Below are 6,434 nucleotides of genomic sequence, written 5' to 3'. Positions count from 1 at the left end.
TTAAAGATGCAGGTGTTATGGTAGGCTAGGGTGCAAGAGTTTGCAAATAATAATAATAATAATAATAATAATAATAATAATAATAATAATAATAACAACTAATTGTACTCAGAAACTTTTCTTCTGATATTTGGGCTATAATCTAAAACTGTAGATTGCTTCAGCAATCCAGGCCTCCTAAAAGAGGGGGCAAGGTATGGGTGCTTTTCTTCTAATCACACTCAGCTGGGAGGACAAAATTACCTGGCTTTGAGCACTTCAGACACACACCCCAAGGAACTCACCAGTCTGGGAAGGATTTTGGAAGCAGCGTTCTTTTTGACAGGGTGATGAAATGTTTCTGTCGCTGGCTGGGATGCCTTTTGACATATCTGAGAATTCCTTTTAAATAAACTTTGCTGGACTTTGATATGAGCAATACGAAGCAGCGTTGTTTGTGAAGCTTCCCTCTGCCCTTGGAGATGAACTGGAGGCCAGAGAGATAAGCTACAGGAGAGAGGAGAGAGTTTCATCAATTAAAGGAGCTGCGTTCTGCTGATTCCTCACCGGGGAGGTGGTCGGTTTCCTTTCCTTTTTCCAACTTGCAGGACCTGAGCATGAGATTGTAGGTCCATACAAGAAGAAGTACTTCCTTTTATCTGTTCTAACCCGACCGCTCAGCAATTTCATGGAGTTCCCACGAGTTCTTGTATTGTGAGAAAGGGAGAAAAGTACCTTTTTCTGTACCTGCTCTATCCCATGCATAATCTTATAAACCTCAATCATGTCACCCCTCAGGCGTCGTTTCTCCAAGCTAAAGAGCCCCAAGCGCTTTAACTTTTCTTCATAGGGAAAGTGTTCCAACCCATTTATCATTCTAGTTGCCCTTTTCTGCACTTTTTCCAAAGCTATAATATCCTTTTTAAGGTGGGGTGACCAGAACTGTACACAGTATTCCAAATGAGGTCGCACCATTGATTTATATAGGGGTATTGTGATATTGGCTGATCTGTTTTCAATACCCTTCCGAATAATCCCCAGCATGGCCTTTTTTATTGCAGTCACACACTGCCTCAACATTTTCAGTGAGTTATCTACTATGATTCCAAGATCTCTCTCTTGGTCAGTCTCTGCCATCAACGTGTATTTATAGTTAGGATTTTTGGCCCCAATGTGCATCACCTTGCACTTGGCCACACTGAATGCCATTTACCACGTTGATGCCCACTCGCCCATCCTTGACAGATCCCTTTGGAGTGCCTCACAATCCTCCCTGGTTTTCACCACCCTGAACAACTTCATATCATCACAAATTTAGCCACTTCACTGCTTACTCCCAACTCCTAATCATTAATGAACAAGTTAAAAAGCATCGGACCCAGTACTGATCCCTGTGGTACACCACTGCTTACCTCCCCCCACTGAGAAAATTGCCCATTTATAATCAATCTCTATGAATTAGCTAGTTTTTGATCCACAAAAGGACTTCTCCTTTTATCCCATGATTTTTGAGCTTACTTAGGAGCCTTTGATGAGGAACTTTATCAAAAACTTTCTGGAAGTCAAGGTAAACAACATCTATTGGGTCCCCCTTGTCCACATGTTTGTTCACCCCCTCAAAGAACACTAACAGGTTAGTGAGACAAGATCTTCCCTTACAGAACCCATGCTGAGTCTATCTCAATAGTTTTTGTTCATCAATGTGCTTACTAATTCTTTCCTTAATAACAGTTTTCACCAATTTACCTGGTATCGATGTCAGACTGACTGGCTTGTAATTTCCCAGATCTCCCCTGGAACCCTTTTTAAAGATGGGAATGACATTAGCTACCTTCCAGTCCTCAGGAATGGAGGCAGATTTTAACGAAATATTACATATTTTTGTCAGGAGATCCACAAGTTCACATCTGAGTTCAAGCATCCAGGCCTGGTGATTTATCAGTTTTTAAGTTGTCTACCAGTCGTAGGATCTCCTCTCTCATCACCTCAATCTGACTCAGGTCTTTCAACACCCCTCCCAAAGTCAGCGGTTCTGGAGTGGGCAAGCACTTCTCATCTTCCACAGTGAAGACAGAGGCAAAAAATGCATTCAGCTTCATTTTTTTGTCCTTATTGAATCTTGAGTGCAATTGTATCCTTTCCCAACTTGTAAGGTTTATGTTCATTTCTTGTAAAGTCTCAAATGATTTCAATTTTTTTCTTTGGTTAACAATGTTTCGTATGTTGCTCTCTTTTCATTTGTTAGCAACGCTGGCATTATGAAGGCTTCTAATGGCGATACCCAGAGCGGTATTTCATTATAAAATCTTTCTGTTTCTAATGTATTTGAAGAAAGTTTTATTGTTGGTCTTTATATTTTTCGCTTTTTGCTCCTCATATTCCCTTTTTGCCTGCCTGATCACAGACTTGCATTTTATTTGTCACAACCTGTGTTCCCTTTTATCAGCCTATGGCAACAGAATGGGGACAGATGAGTTCCCCGGGAAAGAATTCCAGAGTTTTGGTGCCATGACTGAGAAGGCCTTCTCCCAAGTTGCTGCTTGCCTAATCTCAGAAGGTGGGAGGCACCTGAAGCAGGTGTCTAAATATTACCATTGTGCTTGGGTAGGCTCATAAGGGAGAATGTTGGTCCCTTAGGTATGTTGGTCCCAAACCATATAGGTCTTTAACACTCAGCACCAGTATCTTGAATTGTTCCTGAAAACAGACTCGAAGCCAGTGTAGATGGGCCAAGTTTGGAGGGCTATCATCCCTATGACCCACTCCAGTCAACATACTGACTGAAGCATTCTGCACCAATCGAAGTTTCAGAACACTTTCCAAGGGCCGCCCCATGTATAATATGTACAATAAAACAGTATAATACATATGCAAAAATATTGGATTACAGTATAATATTTCAACAAGCAAAGATGTCCTTAGATTGGCAGAAACTCCCACCCTTTCCAGTTAAAACCAGAAACCAGGAATCTGCAATAGATGGCCCATTCTTCATCTAACATCCACTCCGTTGTTTTACCAAACCCACACTGGAACAGAAAAAGATGCCGCTCAAAACCACATTCAAGTACCCCGGGCCAACACCATACTGACTGCAGTCACCCCTGAATGACCATAAAATGGCCATAAATCTGTGCAGACAGTACCATAAAACCGAGAGATCAAAGGAAGTGAAACCGGCACGCAGTGTGGAAGCTACCATAAAATCCGACAATCAAAGAAAGTGAAAGTCGCACGCAACATAGGCCCAATCTGCATCTAGCATTTGTTCCACTGTTTTACCAACATGTTGGAACAGAAATTCCCCTCTGCATTGCATGCCACTTTCACTTTAATTGACTTTTGGATTTTATGACAGTATTGCATGCCACTTTCACTTCGTTTGATCTCTCAGGGTCCGTTCAGACAGTTCTTTAGATCCGCGCCAGGCACGAGTGCTTGGCGGATTTAAAGGTAATGTCCAGACACAAACATCTGGGAAATGTCCCTGTTCCGTGGGCATCCCTTTTTGCTGCGGTTCGGAGCCGTACTTAAAAGATACCACTTTAAATCTGGAGTTTTCGCGTCCCAACGGGACAACCACGGACTTTCACCTGTCTGGTCGTTCCACCAGCGTGCAATCCTCCCGTCGGGGTGATCTGATGTCAGACCATCCCGAGTGGGCACGATTTTTAAAAAATCACTACTCAATATGCGCTTAAACACATTTAAAAACGAGGCTGCAGAACCCTGATCCAGCGCCACAAATACTTCAATGTTTTGAATGACCTGTGAGTTTAAGGATGATCAGGTAATGGGATGGGAGCTGGAAGGAGGATGGGTCTTTCGACATGCAAAATAGTCCCTCCAGTGAGCATAATCTCAATGGCAAGGGGGATGGCGGGATTCGTTTAGTCCAGCCCTGCAAGCGTGGGTCAGAACAGAAAATGAAAGAAGAATTTGGTTGTGCTTGGGCTGTCCTGTTGGTCGGAATTACGGCTATGCATCCCTCACGCAGTGCTTTGAACGTTTGATTCCGTGCACATGCGGATTTACAAGGATGTGCGATCACGCCTATGCCCATGTGCAAAAGGTTTTTTTAAAAAACCCACTGCGTGTGCCTCCTTTAGTGGATGCCGTCTAGACAAGCCACAGCGGAAGCAGCGCGCGGTAAGGCGATTCCCCCGGGGGGATGTCTGGTCGTGCGAGGATGGATTAAAAAGATCGGGATCAAATCTGAGCCGGCATAATGGCGGGATTAGCTGCCCGTCTGAAGGCACCTTCAGTTTTATGGAACTGTCTGCATAGATTTATGGCCATTTTATGGCCATTCAGGGGTGACTCTGCAGTCATTATGGTGTTGGCCCGGGGGATTTGAATGTGGTTTTGAGCCACATCTTTTTTCTGTTCCAGTGTGGGTTTGGTAAAAGAACAGAGCAAATGCTAGATGCAGATTGGGCCCTTGAGGGGAATTTCTGTTACGATGTGGGTTTGGTAAAATAGTGGAGCGAAAGCTAGATACAGAATGGGATAAAGAATTAACCTCAGGTAAACTAATAGTTATCTATTAATCAAAAGAAAGGACTTGCAAACTTTCAAACATCCTAGTTTGTTTTCCTTTGTACAAACCCAACCCACTCAAAAATCCAAATATGAAATTTTGGTTAAACAGATGCACACGGGAAACTGTGTCAAATGTTTAGCCCCTCCTGTAGGTCAATAGAACAGAAGTGTGTTCAAGAGAAGGGACTTAAAAACAGCCTCCTCTTCAGCTGCATGTTGCAGGCAGAAGCTTTTCACAACAGCCTGATCTGGGGGAAACTAAGGTAAGGCAAATTATGCTAAAGGACACTGCTGGCTATTGCTGCTGTTTTAAAAGATACAGCAGCATGCGGGGAGAGAAAGTTAAAAGTTGAAGTTCTGCTGGTTACTACGTAGAGCTCTGTTTGAGAAAATAGTCGGGCACCTCTGTTGCATCTGTCAACCATTAATGTGTCTGCGAGGAAGCCCAGTAAAGCCCAACAGGTTTCTCTCAGCAGTCCTGTAGCAACAGGAAATCATTACTTGCAAAATCCTTTCCTCTATCCTGCTCAGAGGTGCTTCATACTTGTGACTTCAAAATATGTCCCCAAACGTTTGGGACACAAAGTTTCCCTTTGTGTCTTATCAATTAAATAGGAAAATTAGCCATGCCCCCATTGTGCTGCACCTTTTCCCTTTCTTCACTGTTATGCCTCCATTGCCTGCTGTTCCTTCAGACCCTTCCTTATCTGCCTGCTGCAAGCCTCTACAATTTGTCAGCTACTCTAATGTTTCATCAGGCAGCTAGAACGTTTCACTGAAGCCAGTTGCACCTGCATTGCACTTTTCAGTAAGGGTGAAATGTCAGGAAGTTCCACAGATTGGGGCAATCTGCTTCAGCCTACCTTTCTCAGGGAAGAGATGTTCATTGTTGCTATCTAAATGTGTCTCTCTCCACCCAAAAACCAAGGCTTCTCTTGAACATGATGAAGGGCCTTCGTGAGTGCTTGTTCTTTCTGTATTCCTTGTGTGGAATCACCTCAGGTAAGCACAAATGTGTCCTTTACACAGAAACGGTCTGCAGCTTCTGTGAGCAATGCATGCAGCACTTAAAGATCTCCAGGGGCAGAAGGCAGAATTGCAACTATTTGCAGAGCAATTCATTAATTGTCACAACACACTACATACAGGTGGAAGGTATTGATGACAGGCCTACAGTTCACTCTGGAGAAGGAATAGGGATGCCAGCCTCCAGATGAGAACAACAAAAAACAGGGTGAATGCACAGTTCAAGGCTATAGAGAAGAAAACTGTACAAAACAATACACTGTATAATATTATGTAAATGGAATATTTCAATAAACCACCTTTAAATTACATGAAGGTCTAGAAATCTTATTTGTTTGAAAAAAGGCTTTTATATCGAATGAACCTGGCAATTAAACCCATTGATATCATCAGAAACCGGGGAGGGGGGGAATTGGAACCACATATCCTCAAGTGCACTTTTACAATATAGAACAAAGGTGTATCCCAAGTCAAGATCATTCATTAAATAGTCCAAATATTTAATTCCTTGTAAACCACAACTCAATGGATGATCTGATGCTGACGGTTCCCAACTGCAATCTTAGGGGCTTAGACAGCTTCATTTTGCCATATTTGACACGACTTTCTTTACACTGTTAAATGCTTTACAACCGATCGGACAAATAATGTCCAATCTTTCCCAGACTTAGAGAAGAGAATTTTTTTAACAGTTCTCAAACAATATTTCAGACATCCATAATTCATATGGTAGAAAGATAAATGGTCCTGCTTATTAGCAGTGAACTTGGAATGCCAGTTTCACTCCTGGTTTCCTCAAGGTTGGGACAATCCAGAAGTATAAATTAAAAAGACACTCAGTAATCCATTTATATCATACAACAGTCACGAAACAATTTTTATAATTC

This window comes from Gekko japonicus, unplaced genomic scaffold (genome assembly GCF_001447785.1).
Source record: "Gekko japonicus isolate JY-2015 unplaced genomic scaffold, Gekko_japonicus_V1.1 scaffold431, whole genome shotgun sequence".
In the NCBI taxonomy this organism is placed as follows: domain Eukaryota; kingdom Metazoa; phylum Chordata; class Lepidosauria; order Squamata; family Gekkonidae; genus Gekko; species Gekko japonicus.
This window is presented reverse-complemented; position numbering follows the sequence as displayed.